The sequence below is a fragment of the Grampus griseus genome, assembly GCF_964374135.1.
Source record: "Grampus griseus genome assembly, chromosome: 15".
Taxonomy (NCBI): domain Eukaryota; kingdom Metazoa; phylum Chordata; class Mammalia; order Artiodactyla; family Delphinidae; genus Grampus; species Grampus griseus.
Window position 1 is genome coordinate 64013069 of NC_139009.1, and position 16593 is coordinate 64029661.

General features: G+C 38.8%; 1 long non-coding RNA gene across 1 annotated transcript; it reads left to right on the top strand.

Moving 5' to 3' along the window:
- The first annotated feature begins 4419 nt into the window (after positions 1-4419).
- On the top strand, positions 4420-14180 carry LOC309833438. Its single transcript, XR_014297759.1, has 5 exons — positions 4420-4613; positions 6019-6094; positions 7080-7210; positions 10548-10672; positions 14134-14180. It is a non-coding gene; the product is annotated as an uncharacterized lncRNA (long non-coding RNA).
- Positions 14181-16593: the final 2413 nt, after the last annotated feature.

Sequence of the window (16593 nt, forward strand, 5' to 3'; positions counted from 1 at the left end):
GTGTGCAGTACAAAGGTCACAGGTTACTGCTCACTGGTCACTTGTGATGATGTAGGAGAATGATGTCACGAGGCAGGCAGTTTCAAGGTATGAGATAGCCAATAGGGAGGTCCGATCCCCAACAGGAAGGCGGGGTTGGGTGGAGAAAGTGTAGGAGAGCTAAAACAACACCTAAATTTCTGAGCTCTGGGGAGGAAATCCTAGAAGACAGATTTACCTCCCCCAGGCTCTTACATGAGGGAAATCAATGCAAGATTTCTTACAGACGTTCATTAATATAATTTACTAACAGTTACCTATATCCTGGAGAGTATTATATTTCATGTATCATATACTTAGAGCTATATATATATATATCTTATTTAATTAATATCCTTAGGAAGGCAAGAGCCATCTAGTTTGAACTATTACAGTTGTTCTGAAATCATACCTGTCTAATTAGTGAACTTATAGCAGCTTTTAAGGAGCAAAAGTAGGGATTAAGAAGCTCTTTTTGTAACTTGGTTGAAGCGTAGGGTGAACTTTGTTGAGTGTACCTTGTGGAGAGTGTTGTGGTCCAAGGCTCTTCTCTTTCAGTTTCGTCTCCTTGACTCCTACCTTCCTTGGGCTGGGCCAGGCTGGGCCAGGTTGGACTTGCGACTTACATTTCTCTTCTGCTTTCCTTTTTTTTTTTTTTTTTTTTCCATTATGGGCATTGTTTCTAGGACAAGCCTTGATCTTGCATTCTCACCCTCATGGATGTTACTTCCTGTCAACTTCCTGCAGCAGGAATCTTCTTTTCAGTGCTTGATGCTTCACAAAATAGACTCTGCTCGTTGGACGCAAATACCAGAGAGCTAGGAGACAGAGCTGGTTGCAAACCTTTCCTCTTCCAGCCTTTGATTGCAATTTTTTCCCCATAATTTGCTAACTAGAAGTTCCTTGGGCCACACAGGTATCCTGCCATCCAGCTCCTTTATATGTGAGAGACATTCTGAATACTGTCCCTTTTTCTTTGCACAGAAGTATATACAGTGTGGCAGTTACTGTAATCTCCTCCCCCTTGCAAACAGCCACTCTAGAATCTTGGACCTCTAGGATTCTCTGTCTTTCATGCTTGGGTGCAAGGCCAAGCAAAATGAAGAGGAGAATAATTAGAGAAGGAAGAGGACATTTCATGGAGAACTGGGAGCAGATAAGGTGAAAGGGCACAGGAGAAAAGAGATTCATGTAGACTTTTTGGTTTCTGTGGGAAACAAGTTGACACACTTTGGCCTCATTTTGTATCACCAGAACAGACAGTCATAGATGTAAGTAGCTCGATAGTGCGGCAACTGCCATGAATTCTGTACACTAAAGGGAACAGTCTTAAATATATTTCTCGTTTTGTTTTCTCTCATAGTACCTTATTAATAGCATTCACTGGTACGTTTGTAGAATACAGATTTTTTAAAATGCTCTGGTTTTGTCTGCATGGTTATTTCCTTGTCATATTTTTAAGGACTCCAACATTGTAAGACATACTGCATGTTTTTCTCTTGACGATCGTTTATCTTGAAGCATCATGAACGAACTTGACCTGCTGGATTTTGTGGAGAAACTTTAAAAAGGGTCTGTGAAAAAGGCATTGCGGTGAGTCGCGTTATGCACCCAAGCGTAAGGAGCAGACATCTGCCATCAGCCCAGCTTGGCCTGGGTTGCCTCTGTTTTAGTTCCCGTGGTTGGTGCTTTGCTCCCTAACCACTCTTGTGACTGTGGTGATGTGAGTAAGAGCTGAGTTGCTAATGATTTATATGTGAGGTAAGCTGGTTTGAGGGAGGAAATCTATGGATCTAGTCATTTTCCTTGGTGGTAAGCTTTCAGGGAGGGGTGAAAAGATTGATCTTTCTGGGGACTTTTCTAGTACCAGGAAGATATCCCATAGATGGGACCTCCAAAGACACACATTTAATTTTTAGGCCTGTTTTTCCTATTATGAGATATGAGTTTTTTCACTGATGGGGATGATGCTTACCTGAGAAGAAATTGTGAAAGGTGTTGTAGTACAGAGATGTGGCTTAAGCTTTTAAGTGTTTTTCAAGGTTTTTCCCCTAAGCTTCCTACTTCAGATGGCCTACTCACATGATGCTAGTATGTGATGTGAGGCTAACAACTACTGAATAATGCAAGCCAGATCAGTGTCTCTTTTCTCTGTATTTCCATGGAAATCAAGGGACCCATAGCTACTGCAGGTTAGGGTGGGTGGTGTGAGATTGGGGGAAGTGTGGTAAGACACATTTTGGTATCAGTAAAATGTTTACATATTAAAATATTCAGTTCCAACATTCTATTCTATTTAGTTAGGCAAACCCTTAGTTAGGCTTTTCCTGGTTCCGAGCCTATGTAACTTATTTTCTCTCTCTAGTTCCAGTCGTTTAACTTTAGCTTGCAGGTTGAGCATCATCTTAACCTCTAAAGAATCTTACATGTAGGAGGAAGAAACTAAAGAGCTCTATTTCAACACTTAGCAACATCAGGCCCTACCCTGACCTAAACCTTTATTCTTACAGTTAGGGTATTGTCTTGTCCCGTATACCCACTTCCTGCATTTTGAACCCATCAGGTTAACTGAGACATGTCTTTGTGTAACATCCCCAGTTCATCTATCCCTGAGGCTGTCCTTAATTCTTCCCATTGTCACATTGTGACTTAATTAAATACTGGAATCCCTCAAACCCTTACATGGTACCTGAGGCCCTATCAGATACTGGTAGATTTTGTTATTGTCAAATACTTAGCTCCCTGATTCCCCAAATATCCCTTGCTCCTATATTTTCCATCCCAGCCTACTACATACCCATTAATGCATTGTTTTATCTCATGTTGGACCCACTCCCATCCAGAGGCCTACTCTTTGCTAGTTCCCATACTTTCTGCCAACCCTGTTATGGCCAGGTCTGGATTTTTTTGTGTTCCCACCCAAAGCCTGTATCTTTTAACAAGCTGGAACTATAGGACCAACATAGATTTTCTAGTTTCTGATAGATTTATGTCACAATTTGTACACTGTCATGTTTATAGATATTTGTATCATTAGTACTTTTTGGCCATTACATGCCTATTGGATATTTTTCATAAATTGCAAAAGAATATTTTATGACTTAGCACCAAATTGAATGTGCCTAATTGTAAGTTTGTAAACTAGGTTGTGCTAACTTGTATTTTTTCTTTATCCAAATAGTAATTTACTGCTCTTGTCCCATTTGTAATTCTGTGGAAGTTTTCAGAATTGTAAATAAATGATTGTGGATTGAAACTTGGTTAGACTATGACTGTCCCAGGTACGTTAAAGCTAGTGATGTTTTACTCATTCACTCATTCATTCATTCAATAATTCTGACCTTCCTGACTCAGTTAACCCAGCTCAAATGGTTGTGAAGATTACTCACAGTGTATGTAAGATACTTTCAGAAATTAGAAACTGAAAAGTAAAACTAACAAAAAACATTTGTTATTATAAATAACAATGGAATTTAGTATGCTATTATACCTTCAGACCTACTATAGGACATGCTGTTCTTTGCTGTTCCACTTGTGGTAGGATTCATAGTTTTTCTAACAGGTGCAGATCCCTATGCCTGATACTGTGAGGAAATGTTATACTTAAGCTCCACTCTTATCTCTCTCAGGCATTTTTTGGTGTTGTCTAAAATGTAAATACATACTGTCAACCTCCAGCTTGATACCAGGCTCATAATAGAAACCCAATAAATGTTTCACTGTGAGTGGAGTATAAGTTGATAGAATATTTTTGGAGGTTGATCAGGCAGATTAGATTGTTTGAAAAACTTTCAATATTTTAAGTTTGCATCTCTTTCATTCCAGAAATTCTATGTCTAGAAATTTATATATAGCTATACACATGTATAAAGAGGTTCACATTGCAGCCTATCTGTAACAGAGGACACAAACAAAAACAAACAAAATGCCCCCAAACTGAAAACAACCAAAAGTCCATCAATATTGGACTGGCCATGTAAATTATGTAATGTGACGCAGCTATTAAAGAGAATGGAATGGATGTACGCAAAAATTGACTGGGAGAATCACTATCCAAGACAGATGGTAGACTATGTATAGTACGCTGCTCTTGTATAAAATACAGGATCTCCATTAGGTAGAAATACTTACATACAAGATACAACAAGTGTGAATGTAAGCACTTGGGAAATATCTGAAAGAACCACACAAGATACTGGGAGAGTGGGACAACTTTCCATGTCCCATATGATTGGAATTCTGAAGGGTACACACACGAACTAATGGACCTCTGCTACCATCTTCCGGCTAAGGAGGGAATTGCAGGCGTCAGACTCCTCTTTACCAATGAAGCGTCTCAGTCGGCCGGTGTGAGGACGTCATCTGGACTGGCGGTGGCGCATGCGCAGTAGAAGATGGTCAGCGAGCTGCGTGGGCTAGTGCCAAGGCGCTTGTGTTTCGGGGCCTTGTGCTGGCACCGGGGGCGCCGGGTTGGCGACTTTGGCACTCCTGGCGTTGGGTGGGCGGCATCGTGCCCGTGGGCGCTGGGGTCAGCGTCGCGGCTTTTCCGGACGTTCGTCGGCCAGGAGGAAGGGCAGAAAGCACATCCCGGAAAGGTAATACGCCTTGGCCCCTGGGCGTTGCCGTTGGAGCTCAGAACCCCTGGGTCTGGGCTTCGTCTCCTGTGCTGTCTCCTGTGACTGTTGCTCACGCGCGCTGCCCCGTCCGCGCTGTGCTAGGGGGTACTGGTCGTCTCACGGATCAGTTTCCAGTAGGTGAAAGGGACAGTGTGTGATGTTCTGATTTCCCCCCATCGTTTTAAATGGGAGGCTCTGGCCATTGCTCCTCGGGTAAAATGCAGAGGGACTGCTTTTTAAGATGGGACTGTCAGTGTTGGGGACCCTCCTTAGTTACCAGGATGGAATCCCCTTCAATTCCTCAAGATGTGTTGTTTTGGCACAGAAAATGTGAGTAAGAGGAACTGGAACTAAGTTTGAGTGAAAAAAATGCACCGGTACCGCCGAATTTTCCATCGAACAGTTGATTTGTGTGCCCCTCGGAATTATAAAGGGCGTACTGTTGCTTCCTAACCGGTGTCATTTGAGAGATCTACCTCTGTACGTTCAAATGATTAATTTTGAGACTTTGCTCATGTGTGCGGTAAACGCTTTAATTTCCTAAGATCTTCCTTTCCTCCATCTCATACCCCATTAAGCCCGCTTCAGTTTATCTCCTGAATTTCTTCTGAATCTGTCAACTCTTCCTCAACATCCTAATACTGAACTTGCCTGCCTGTTGCAATTAGGTCCTAAGTAGTGTCCATATATCTTGTTTCCTTCCAATCCATTCTTCACAAAAGAAACCGTAAAAGCAAGTTGGAACATTGCTCATAAACATCGCTCAAAAACATTGTTTTGAGAATAGAAAACAAACCGTTGGCCTTTAAGACTGTGCGTGGTCTAGAATCCTCTCTGCTTCTATGACCCCACCTTGTGCCACTTTTGCCCTCACTTTTTATGCTTCAGATTCACTGAATTAACCTTAGTTTAACTCATCTTACAGAAGTCAGTTCAGATATTATTTTTCACTGTGATTCCTAGCATTAAGGAATTTTATTATCAGGTTTTGTATGAGGACTGAAAATAAACTGTGAAGTGGAAGAATTGAGTTAAAACTATTTCAGTCAACACGCAGGTATTAATGATACCTTAGTAGTCAGCACCGGGCTAGGTTTTATCAGAGATACAGAAGTTCTGGCCAGCTCTGGTTTTAGATATCCCTTATTTGTTGAGACCTTTGCATTGTTTTGTTGCCTTTTATCTGCTTTCAAGATGGGACAACAGGAACAAGGGAAGTATAGGTTATTACTAGGTGGGGTTGAATAAGTGGAGCAGCAAAATGCAAAGCAGAAAGAAGAGGGACCTACCCTACAGGGGTATGATTTCCATTTTCAAGGCGCATCCATCCTATGCAGGGAGACAGCCTAACATAAAATATTCCTAACAAAAAATATATTAACAGGTGGAAGGACTATCTCCCAGTTGAACAGCCGATGCCTGGGACTCGTTTCCTTGCTTTCAAAGTTCCTTTAAAAAAGGTAAGCAAAAGTTAATACCGTATGCTTCCAGAAATCTGAATTCACCATATAGAGCCCTGGCTGTCAACCCCGTCGTACTCCATTTTCCCTTTTGTAGCAAATACTTTTTAATACCTCCTTTACTATCCAGAAATGGAATTCATAGATGAATACAACCTACTTTTGTACTTAATTAAAAAACAACAACAACAATGTACTGCCCTAACTATAAATAAAGAATAAAGTAATTTATAAGAAAGTAATATGTATCTCAGTAAGTAAATGTTTGGCGATGACCATACTAGAAATATAGAAATAGTCAGTTACTTGTACCATGAATGCAATAAACTATGGACTTTGAATGATAATGATGTGTCAGTGTTGGTTCATGAATTCTAACAAATGAAGCACACTGGTATGGCATGTTGATCATGGGGAAGGCTGTGAGGGATGAAGGAGAGAGGGTATATGTGGGAACTGTGAACTTCTTGCTCACTTTTGCTGTGAATCTCAAACTGCTCTAAAACTAGTCTACTAATTTAAAAAAAAGTGTGTGTTGCTGACACTTGAATAACCAAACAGATCAACGGAACAGAGTACATAAATAAGCCAAATACATAAAAGAATATTTAGCAGTGAAAGCCATCCTTCCTATATGTAGATATTCAAGACATATTTATTTTTGTGTCTATTTACAGGCACTCTGCTTGGAGCTGGCAGTACAGTGGTAGGCAAAATTGATGTGGTCCCTGCCTTCTGGGAGTTTACAGTCTGGTTAGGAGACCAACATGAAATAAACAAACATAGAAATAAATATATAGAAGTGAGCTAATTTTCTTCCTTCTAATCTCTCTTGAAGAAAGGATTGTAATATCGCTTGTAAATTCCAGAGGAGGAAACTTTACTTTGAATCTCATATGTTAGCATCACAGGGTTTGTATAAATGGATAATACAATAAAGGATTTTAAACACATGTGCTTTCTTATTTTATTCTTTCTGACACAGTTTTGAAAAGAATCTTGCTCCAGAAGAATGATTTTCCCTCTTGGACCTTTTTTAACAAACTCCAAGAACAGAATGAAGAACTTGGGCTAATTATTGACTTAACATATACTCGCCGCTATTATAAGCCAGAGGTAAATGGAACCCGTAACTGAAAATGTCCTTCTTTCTGATACTGTAATAATTGATAGTAATTCAGTAGTTATCATCTTATGCTAAGGTGAATCCTGGCCTTCTCTCGTGGGTTCAAAAAGGGAAGCTAGTGGTTTCCATAAATACACATTTGTAATTGCTGTTTCAAAATGAGATTAAAGATATGAATTGAACTATAGTATTTGGCAGTAGGCTCTAGATATGCTTAAGAAATTCTATAAGCTTCCATGTTCTATATTTTGAAATTGAAGTAAACTTTTAGTAAGAATAGTAGTAGCCTAAAAGGAAAGAAAGGTATGTCCATTATGTCTTTAGCACTTATTTTAAGCAGTTGCCTGAGCACGTTTAAGCATCACGGTAAAAGACAATTGTTCTCTAAGTTTTATGCTTTCTTTTCCTAATACCTTCTGATATAGTACAGAAACCCATATATTCTCTTAGTCCATGTAGGACATACCAGTGCAAAATAATTATCCTTCTTCTGACCTGTTCCATGGCCTTGAGAGACAGTAACACCTAATGTTTGTTAAGATTTGTATAGCAGTTTGCCATTTAGAAAGTTCTTTCATATCCATTGACTTTGTTAATCTTCACAACAATCCTTTGCTGCTGAAGTGGAAGTAGTACTGATACCTCCTACTGAGGGCTTACTCTGCACTAAGCTCAGAGGATAGACAACTACAATTACTAATTTTAAAGACGGTGAAACTGACTCTCGGACAAGGAAGAATTGAAATTTCAACTCAGTTATTCCCATTTTTTTTATTGTGGTAAAATATAGATAAATCATATTTATTTTCACCATTTATAAATATGCAGTTCAGTGGCATTAAGTACAGTCACAGTGTTGTGTAACCATCACCGCTGTCTATAACCAAAACTTTTTCATCATCCTCAACAAAAACTCTGTAAGCATCAAACAGTAACAACCCCATTATCCCTCCCACCGGCCCTTAGACACCTCTATTCTATTTTCTGTCTCTATGAATTTGCCTATTCTAGGTACCTCGTGTAAGTGGAATCTACAACATTTATCCTTCTATGTCTGGCTTATTTCACTAAACCTAGTGTTTTCAAGGTTCATCCATGTTATGGCATGTAACAAAATGCCATTCCTTTTTTGGCTTAATAAATCCCACTGTGTGTATATAGACCATAGTTTGTTATTCAACGGTTGATTGACACTTGGTTGTTTTCCACCTTGTAGGTATTGTGAATCATGCTGCTGTGGTCATTGGTGTACAGATATTTGTTCAAATCCCTGCTTTCAGTTCTGTTAGATGTGCAGCGTAGGTAGTAGCAGAGTTGTTGGATCATACGGTAGCTCTACGTTTAACCTTTGAGAAACTGCCAAGCTGTTTTCTACAGTGTCGCCTTGTTTTTAAACAATTATCTCAAATTTTAAACATATACAAAAGTATACAAAATACTGTGAGTGTTCCTTGTATACCCATGAACTCATCCAGCTTTAATATTTCCCAACTGATGGCTGTCATGTTTTATCTATACCCCCACCTGTTTCACCCCATTCCATATTATCTTGAAGCAGCTCCGAGACAACATGTAATAACACCTATACATTTTTTAAAATTAATTAATTAATTACTTTTTTTTTGGCTGTGTTGGGTCTTCGTTTCTGTGCGAGGGCTTTCTCTAGTGGCGGCAAGTGGGGGCCACTCTTCATCGCGGTGCACGGGCCTCTCACTGTCGCGGCCTCTCTTGTTGTGGAGCACAGGCTCCAGATGCGCAGGCTCAGTAGTTGTGACTCGCGGCCCTAGTTGCTCCGCGGCGTGTGGGATCTTCCCAGACTAGGGTTCGAACCTGTGTTCCCTGCATTGGCAGGCAGATTCTCAACCACTGCGCCACCAGGGAAGCCCCACCCATACAATTTTGGTGTGTATATTTAAAATATAGGACTTTTATTCCTTAATATCATTTTTTAATAGTAAACACCCAGTGAGTGCTCAAATTTGCAGTTGTCTCCTAAATGTCATAAAAAATTGTTTATAAGAATTTTGAATTAGATCCAAATAAGGTCCGTACTTTGCCATTGATTGTTAGGTCTCTGAAGTCTTGTTTAATCTATAGGTTCTCCCTCCATGTCTCTCTCACTTTTTTTTTTTAAATTTTATTTTTATTTTTAAAGAAACCAGGTAATTTTATTTTTAAAGAAACCAGGTAATTTGTCCCATCTAGATTTTGATGATTACAGTCCATGTGTTGTTAACATATTCTTCAATCCTTTTATTTCCTGTAAATTGGTAGTTGATCAATTACAAATTAGTTGATCAATGAAGCTTGCATGTTTTGTTTTGGCAAGACAGTTTCATAGGTGACGATGTGTTCTTCCATGGAGACATATAATTGTCTCTTTCTGTGATATTAGCAGTCACTGATGATTCATACCTACATCCATTAATTCAGTTGAGGCTTCAAAAAATGGTGAATTCTGTTGTTCTTTTTTTCACTTATTAGCTGGGTATATTTGTATGAGGAGAAGATTCCCCTCATCAACTATTTGGTTGCCCAGTTATAGAGGCATGATTCTCTTCTTTTATTTAAGAGTTTTCAAACTAATGAGTTGATTCACAAATATCCTCCAGTGGTGACCAGTTTTGTAAAATTTTATTTATTCCTATCACCGTGGACTCCATTACAGTTATTATTCTAACTGAGGCCCTATCTTTGGCCAGTTGGAGCTTCTCAGTGACTCCTGAGTACTTTTAACATGACATCAGTTGTTTCTAGACTTTTTCAGTGGTCAGAGCTAGGAAATATGTTTGTTTTTAATATTTTTAAAATTTGTCATAGGTTCCTGCTGCTACTTTCCATTTAAATTCAGAACTAGAGAATTTTCACTTATCCTTTTCTGTCTTCTATTGATAGTCTACTTTCTCCCACCCCAAGAATACCAGTTCTCAACAATGCCTGAAATTTGCTCTATTTCCTAATTCGAATCCAAGTTCTTCTGACTCTATTCTACTACTCTCCTTAAATCACAGCCGCTTTATGGCCCTTGAAATGTAAGATAGAACATAAATGTAGGTAGAACTGTTTATATCATTTTGAGTTACATGTCCATTCGTTCACATAGATTTGCTTTTCCTTTTGCATGCCTAGTAACTGTCCATTCTGCAGTTTTAATGAAAATGAAGTGATAATTACTGGTTAAAGCAGCTTTGGAAAAAATGACTCTTATCAGAATGACTGACATACTAAGTTTAATGTACTCTCTTGGTTTATATTCTGCCTTCTCTTAATTTTTTATTCTTTCCCTGCAAAGGAAATAATACGTATTGTCATGGTTTTGCCTTATAGGACTTACCAGCAACTATTCCTTATTTAAAAATTTGTACAATTGGGCATCAGGTGCCAGATGACGACACTAGTGTTAAATTCCAGTGGGAATTTATATGGGTTTCTGAAAGAAAATAAAGATAATGGTGAGTTGTTTTTGTTTTTGTTTTCCTTTACCTGAACTTTGGTATGCATTTTGAGTGGGGTTGGGGATTTTGAACATTTTTAATAGTTCTGACATTAGGCCTGTTATGTTTGGTAACATTAAGGTGGAAATGTCAGATGGTGCTAATAGAGTACGGTGCTTTTCCTGTTTATTGTCACTAACAATTTAGTTTAGTTTGGAAAGTGATTTTTGTGAGAAATATGAACTGAACTAGCTTACTTATCTCTTTTTTAAAAATTTGAATGGAAAATAAATAAAAAATGAAAATGTTCTTTTGTCCTATTTATTGGTTGCGAGCTGGAAGAAAACGTTAAGACTCTCAGGTTCTTAGCGTATATAAAAGAGAAAACTAAAAGGAAGGGTTCGGAGTGAGACAGATCCCTAGAAGCAAAACAGAACAAGTGGACCAGAAGAGCGGCTTCCTCATCATATGTGTTTAAGATATTTTTGCTGCTTTTACACTTTGGGTGCAGGTGAGGAAGAACACTACCACGTCTTATTCTTATCTTCAGACAGGAAGAACTTAAAAGGCTGGTGTTTTCTTGTTTCTGCTTTAAGATCTACTCTGTTGATAGTAGGTCTTAATAGCGTGTGAATTTTAAGGATCCACTTGCCTTTTTCTAGCATCTAACTATCAGAAGGAACGTGGTGTTTGCCATGTTTTAAGACTGAGGAATCTTTTGTCTTTGGAACGCCCTGACCCCCATGAGAAAGAATTCATTTTGTCCTCTTTCTAAATTTAGCCTGAGGAGTGTGCACTTTATTAAATAAATCTAACAGACAGTAAATATTCCGTGTATATATAAAATGATGCACATTTATACATAAAACAGGGAGTAGGGGAGAAGGAATAGAGATGGAGGTGGGAAGATAGGGGATAGGAGGTGAGAGAGCGAGGGAGAGACTGGAATTTCAAGATGACTTTTCATTCTATAACCTGGTAGCTTAATGCAGGTACTAGCTCTTAAATATCTTCAGCCCTATTCACAGATCTTCCCTGTACTCTAGCTTTAAAACTTGAGAGGCTTCGCCTTGCCTGTGATAACCAGGGTGTCTAGAAAGGGGGCAAATGATCCAATTTGTGTAAACTGTAGTCACAGAGATGTTACCTGTTAAGATGTTAGGGTGCAGCTGCCGGCCTACTCGCTTCCTCCAGGCTCCTTTGTGTGTGTTCTGTCTGTTCCGTGTGGGCTAGAAGATCCTTACTAGTGCATGAGAACACGTTTGTAAACCTTGATTGTTCACATGTTATACCAAGTGTAGTCCAGTGCATATGCTGACTCCCCTGTGGGTCTTCTGCATGTAGTGGGCTAACTTCACCATGCTCTCTGCCATTGCAGTCTCAGGACCTTAGTTATGATCCATTGGTGACTTCCTCTGCTATAAGCCCCTCCCACAGATGTCAGGCTCACTGATAATGAGGAGGAGACTATACTATCCACTCCCTAGAATTGGTAGAGACTCAGAAAATAAATTGTTTCCGTAAACACCGAGAGGCTTATAGGTTTGTTGTTAGGGCACGGGGATACAGAGGTGAGTAGAAGTCTTTGTTCAGTAGCAACTTACAGTTATCTAGGAAGATAAACATGTAGTGACTATAAGTGGGTTAATTATGATAAAAGAATCAAGTGCAGCAGGATGTTGAGTGATGATTAGTGATGTTGAGCAGCTTTTCATATGCCTCTTGGCCATCTGTATGTGTTCTTTGGAGAAATGTCTGTTTAGGTCTTCTGCCCATTTTTTGATTGGGTTGTTTGTTTTTTTAATAATGAGCTGCATGACCTATTTATATATTTTGGAGATTAATCCATTGTCTGTTGATTTGTTTGCAAATATTTTCTCCCATCCTGAGGGTTGTCTTTTTGTCCTGTTTCTACTTTCCTTTGCTGTGCAAAAGCTTTTAAGTTTCATTAGGTCCCATTTGTTTATTTTTTTTAAGGCTGCATTGTTCCTTTGCTCACTGATGAACATATAAAAGTCCGAAGTTTTTGATATTATAAAACGTCAAAGTAATGAACATTGCTGTGTGAACACCTTTGAATATATATGCTTTGTCTCAGTTAACTTCACTCAGAATGGGACTTCTGCATCAAAGAGTTGGTGCCCTTATGCTTTTTGTGGTTGTTGCTACACTGTACCAATTTATGGTTGTTCATGCAGGAAATACTTATTGAGCATGTGTTATGTTTAAGTACTGTGCTGGGGGCTAGCAAAAAGACTAGTGAAATTTTGTGAGTGAAAAGACTTGACCTGCCCTTTGTGAATTCTAACAGTCCAGAGAGGGAATAGATATTCAAGAATCATACACTGCATGTAGAATTACATCTCTGACAAGTGCCAAGGCGAGGAACATGGTACCATGAGAGCATATTTTAGGGAGGATTTGATCTCATCATGGAGACTAGAGAAGGTTTATTTAGGGATGTTTCAGCTGATATCTGAAGGATGAGTAGGTATTAAGCAGATAGGGACACTGTAGAGAGATTTCTGAGCATAAGGAATATCAAAAGACCCTATAAGAGGAAAGCATATGGTGTGTTGGAGGAACAGGCCAGGAAGGTGGGGCTGTTGGGGGAGCATGTGATTATAATGGAGCTACAAGTATGGGTAGGAGCTCGATCGTGCAGGCTTATGTTTAAGGTTTCAGACTTTAATAGAAAACCATTGAACTTTGTTTGTTGAAGGTGAGTGCATGGAACATACCCAATTGCATTTTCAACCTATCATTTTGCTACCGAGTAGAGAATAGACTGCAGGGAGAAAGAGTGGAAGCGAGGAAACAAGTTAGGAGACTTTTGTAGAAATTGGGCATAATGGTGGCTTGGACCAGGGTATGGTGGTCATTTTGGTGGAAAGATGTGGACAGATTCTAGAGGTATGTAGGCAGTATCATTGTTAGCACTGGTGGTGGGCTGAGGATGAGGGTGAGGGAGAAATAGCTGTCAGTGATGGTGATTCCTAAGTCTCTGGCTCCTATGGTTGGTTAGATAGGGTTTTTTAGATATGATGTTAATATTTGTTCTGATTTGTCTTTTGTTATTTGTTGGTTCTTGATGAATACTCTGTCATATTAAGTCTCCTGTTTTTAGCGTACAGAGCATTTTCACCCAAACTGACTGTTGCACGTTATCAGATAACTTTTTAACATCTGCCAGTTTGGTCCTGTATTTTATTCTCTTTCATTTATTAATTAAGTTTTTGTATCAATGTAAATAATTATATTAATAAATTTTCTAAAGTTGCGTTATCCTTGCATCCTTGGAATAACGCCTTTTTGTGGTCCTGGTGTATATCATTCTTTAATAATTATTGATTAGATGTGCTGATATTTTCTTAGGATTTTTATATCTATATTTGTAAAGGGAAATTGGACCTTTTTTGCGAAACCTTGATTTTCTTTTCTTTTTATTTACAAATGACTCGAATTTTGTTGTTTTGTAGATATTTGATTGATGTAGAAGGCATGTGGCCAGATGATGCAATTGGATGTAAGTAGAAGGGTTGTCACTACTTTTCCCTTTTTATAAAATTTGAAGGTAGAAATGTAGGGGAATTTCTCAAATTTTGGACAACGAGAAAAGTTTGTAATTCATTTGTTCTGACATAAGGTAATGTTTTACCAAAAGTGTTGAAAGGGATGTATCTGGAAATAGCGAGATATAACAGCCTGAATAATTAGTCAGTGGATTTCAGCATTTTTTTTCTTTTTTAAATTTATTTAATTAATTACTTTATTTTTGATATTATATCTACTGCACCACCAAGGAAGTCCCTTTTTCTTCCTTCCTTCCTTTCTTTAAAGCTCCAAGTCATTTAAAATATATGACTTCGTACTAAAAATCTCCAGTTCACATAGCCAAGGGGTTTATAACTTCTCCTCTAAAAGTTATATTCCTGGGACTTCCCTGGTGGTCCAGTGGTTAAGACTCTGCGCTTCCAGTGCAGCAGGTGTGGGTTCAATCCCTACTTGGGGAGCTAAGATCCCAAATGCTGCGCAGCCAAAGAAATTTTTTTTAAAAGTTATATTCCTGTATTATTGAATTTAGTGATTTAGATTTTCTTTTAATGTTTAGAAGATTTCAATTTATTTACCAGGAACAAACAAAACAAAATGTAAAAATAGTTTTCCGGAAACTATTTCCATCATTCTCTTCTTCCCTTTCTCCTGCAGACTGGTGTTTTATCCTTGCAAGTTCTCCGTCATTCCATAAGAGAGCTGCTCTTCTTCTGGTTTCATAAGAGATGGTGAACAGTGTTAAAATATCCAGTTTACCTAAATTTCTAGAGTACACTTCAGGGAGCGAATGATGGGGTGGGATGTTGGGGCAGAGTGAGAGATACAGACTCTGGCGAGACTGAGAGTCATTCACAAAAATTACTGGGCTGTGGTGAGGGGAGAACAAAAATAAATCAGCTTCCTGCTGGTGGACAGGAAGCCAAAATGAAGAAGAATGGTGCGTAGCCGGGCAATGTAATTAGACCCATAAGTGCTGTGTCTTCTGATAGTAATTATGAACAGAAACCAACTAATAATTACAAATAACATGTAGGTGACCAATCCTTGAGAGCTGAGGCAGAGAGAAGGAAAGATGGCATTATACCTTGTCTCTGGTTCATTGAGTTTCCCAGGCTGGTTGGTGACCAATCTTGGGTGAAATCATAACTAAATCATTTTTGCTAAGGTGATCAGCTTTCGTGGGGTCGTTTCCCTGAACTCTGTCCAATGATAAAGCCCACTGGTTTATGCCTCCTGGAAAAGAGTTATTTCAAAACAGTATAAGTGAAGCATTGATGAAACAGCCATGAGGAACACGTTTCCACATGGCCTCGCACCTCCTTTTCAACGTGCTTTAAAACTTTTTTCATCCAAAAATCAATAAAAGAAAAGGATTGGGATCAAATCCCATACAGAGGTAGTGTAAGCAAAAAGAGAATAAGGAGCAGAATAGCATCTCTTCAGACAATAAAATCAAGTTGGAAAAGACAGGTCCACAAAACAGATCAAAACTGTAACCTATTATTTCAAAGTGGGCTAAAAGATGTTAGGAAAAACAGTGGAAAAGGTGAAAGAACATGGATCAAGGAGGGAATGGGAAGTTACTGTTTAATGGCTCTAGAGTCTCTGTTTGGGATGGTGAAAAAGTTCTGGAAAAGGTAAATGCTGATAAATGCCACCTATGGGTGTTTGGTTTTAGTTGATCTTCTTCCATGAAAGGGTTTGGAGAGATTCAGAAACTATGCTGCTGCCTCCATCTTTCTGAGGTCCTGCTTAATCTTTAGACATAATTATTTTGAATTTGAATAGTGGTGATGGTCGCACAGCATTGTGAGTGTATTTAATGTCACTTAATTGTATACTTGAAAATGGTTGAAGTACTAAATTTTGTTTTATGTATATTTTACCATAATTAAAAAAAAAAGATGAAGGAACTGTGTAAACCAGAATATTAGGTAAGATGATAGAACTCAGGACAGAATTCAAAATAAAAGAAAAAAAATTCAGAAATGAGGACTAAATTTAAAATAATACAAGAGTGGGGACTTCCTTGGTTGTCCAGTGGTTAAGAATCTGCCTTCCAATGCAGGGGATGCAGGTTCGATCCCTGGCTGAGGAACTGAGATCCCCCATGCCGCAGGCCAACTAAGCCCGCACGCCGCAACTACTGAGCCCACGTGCTGTGGAGCCCACGCCCCACAACTAGAGAGCCCACGAGCTGCGAGGGAGAGCCCCCGCGCTGCAACGAAGAGCCCACATGCTGCAACTAATACCCGACACCGCCAAAAGTAAATCATTTAAAATCATACGAGTGAATGAACATAATGCCTTAAGAGAAACAAACAGGAAAAGGAAAAATTTTTTTGAAGATAAAAAGGATTTTAGAGAAATGGAAAACATAAAAG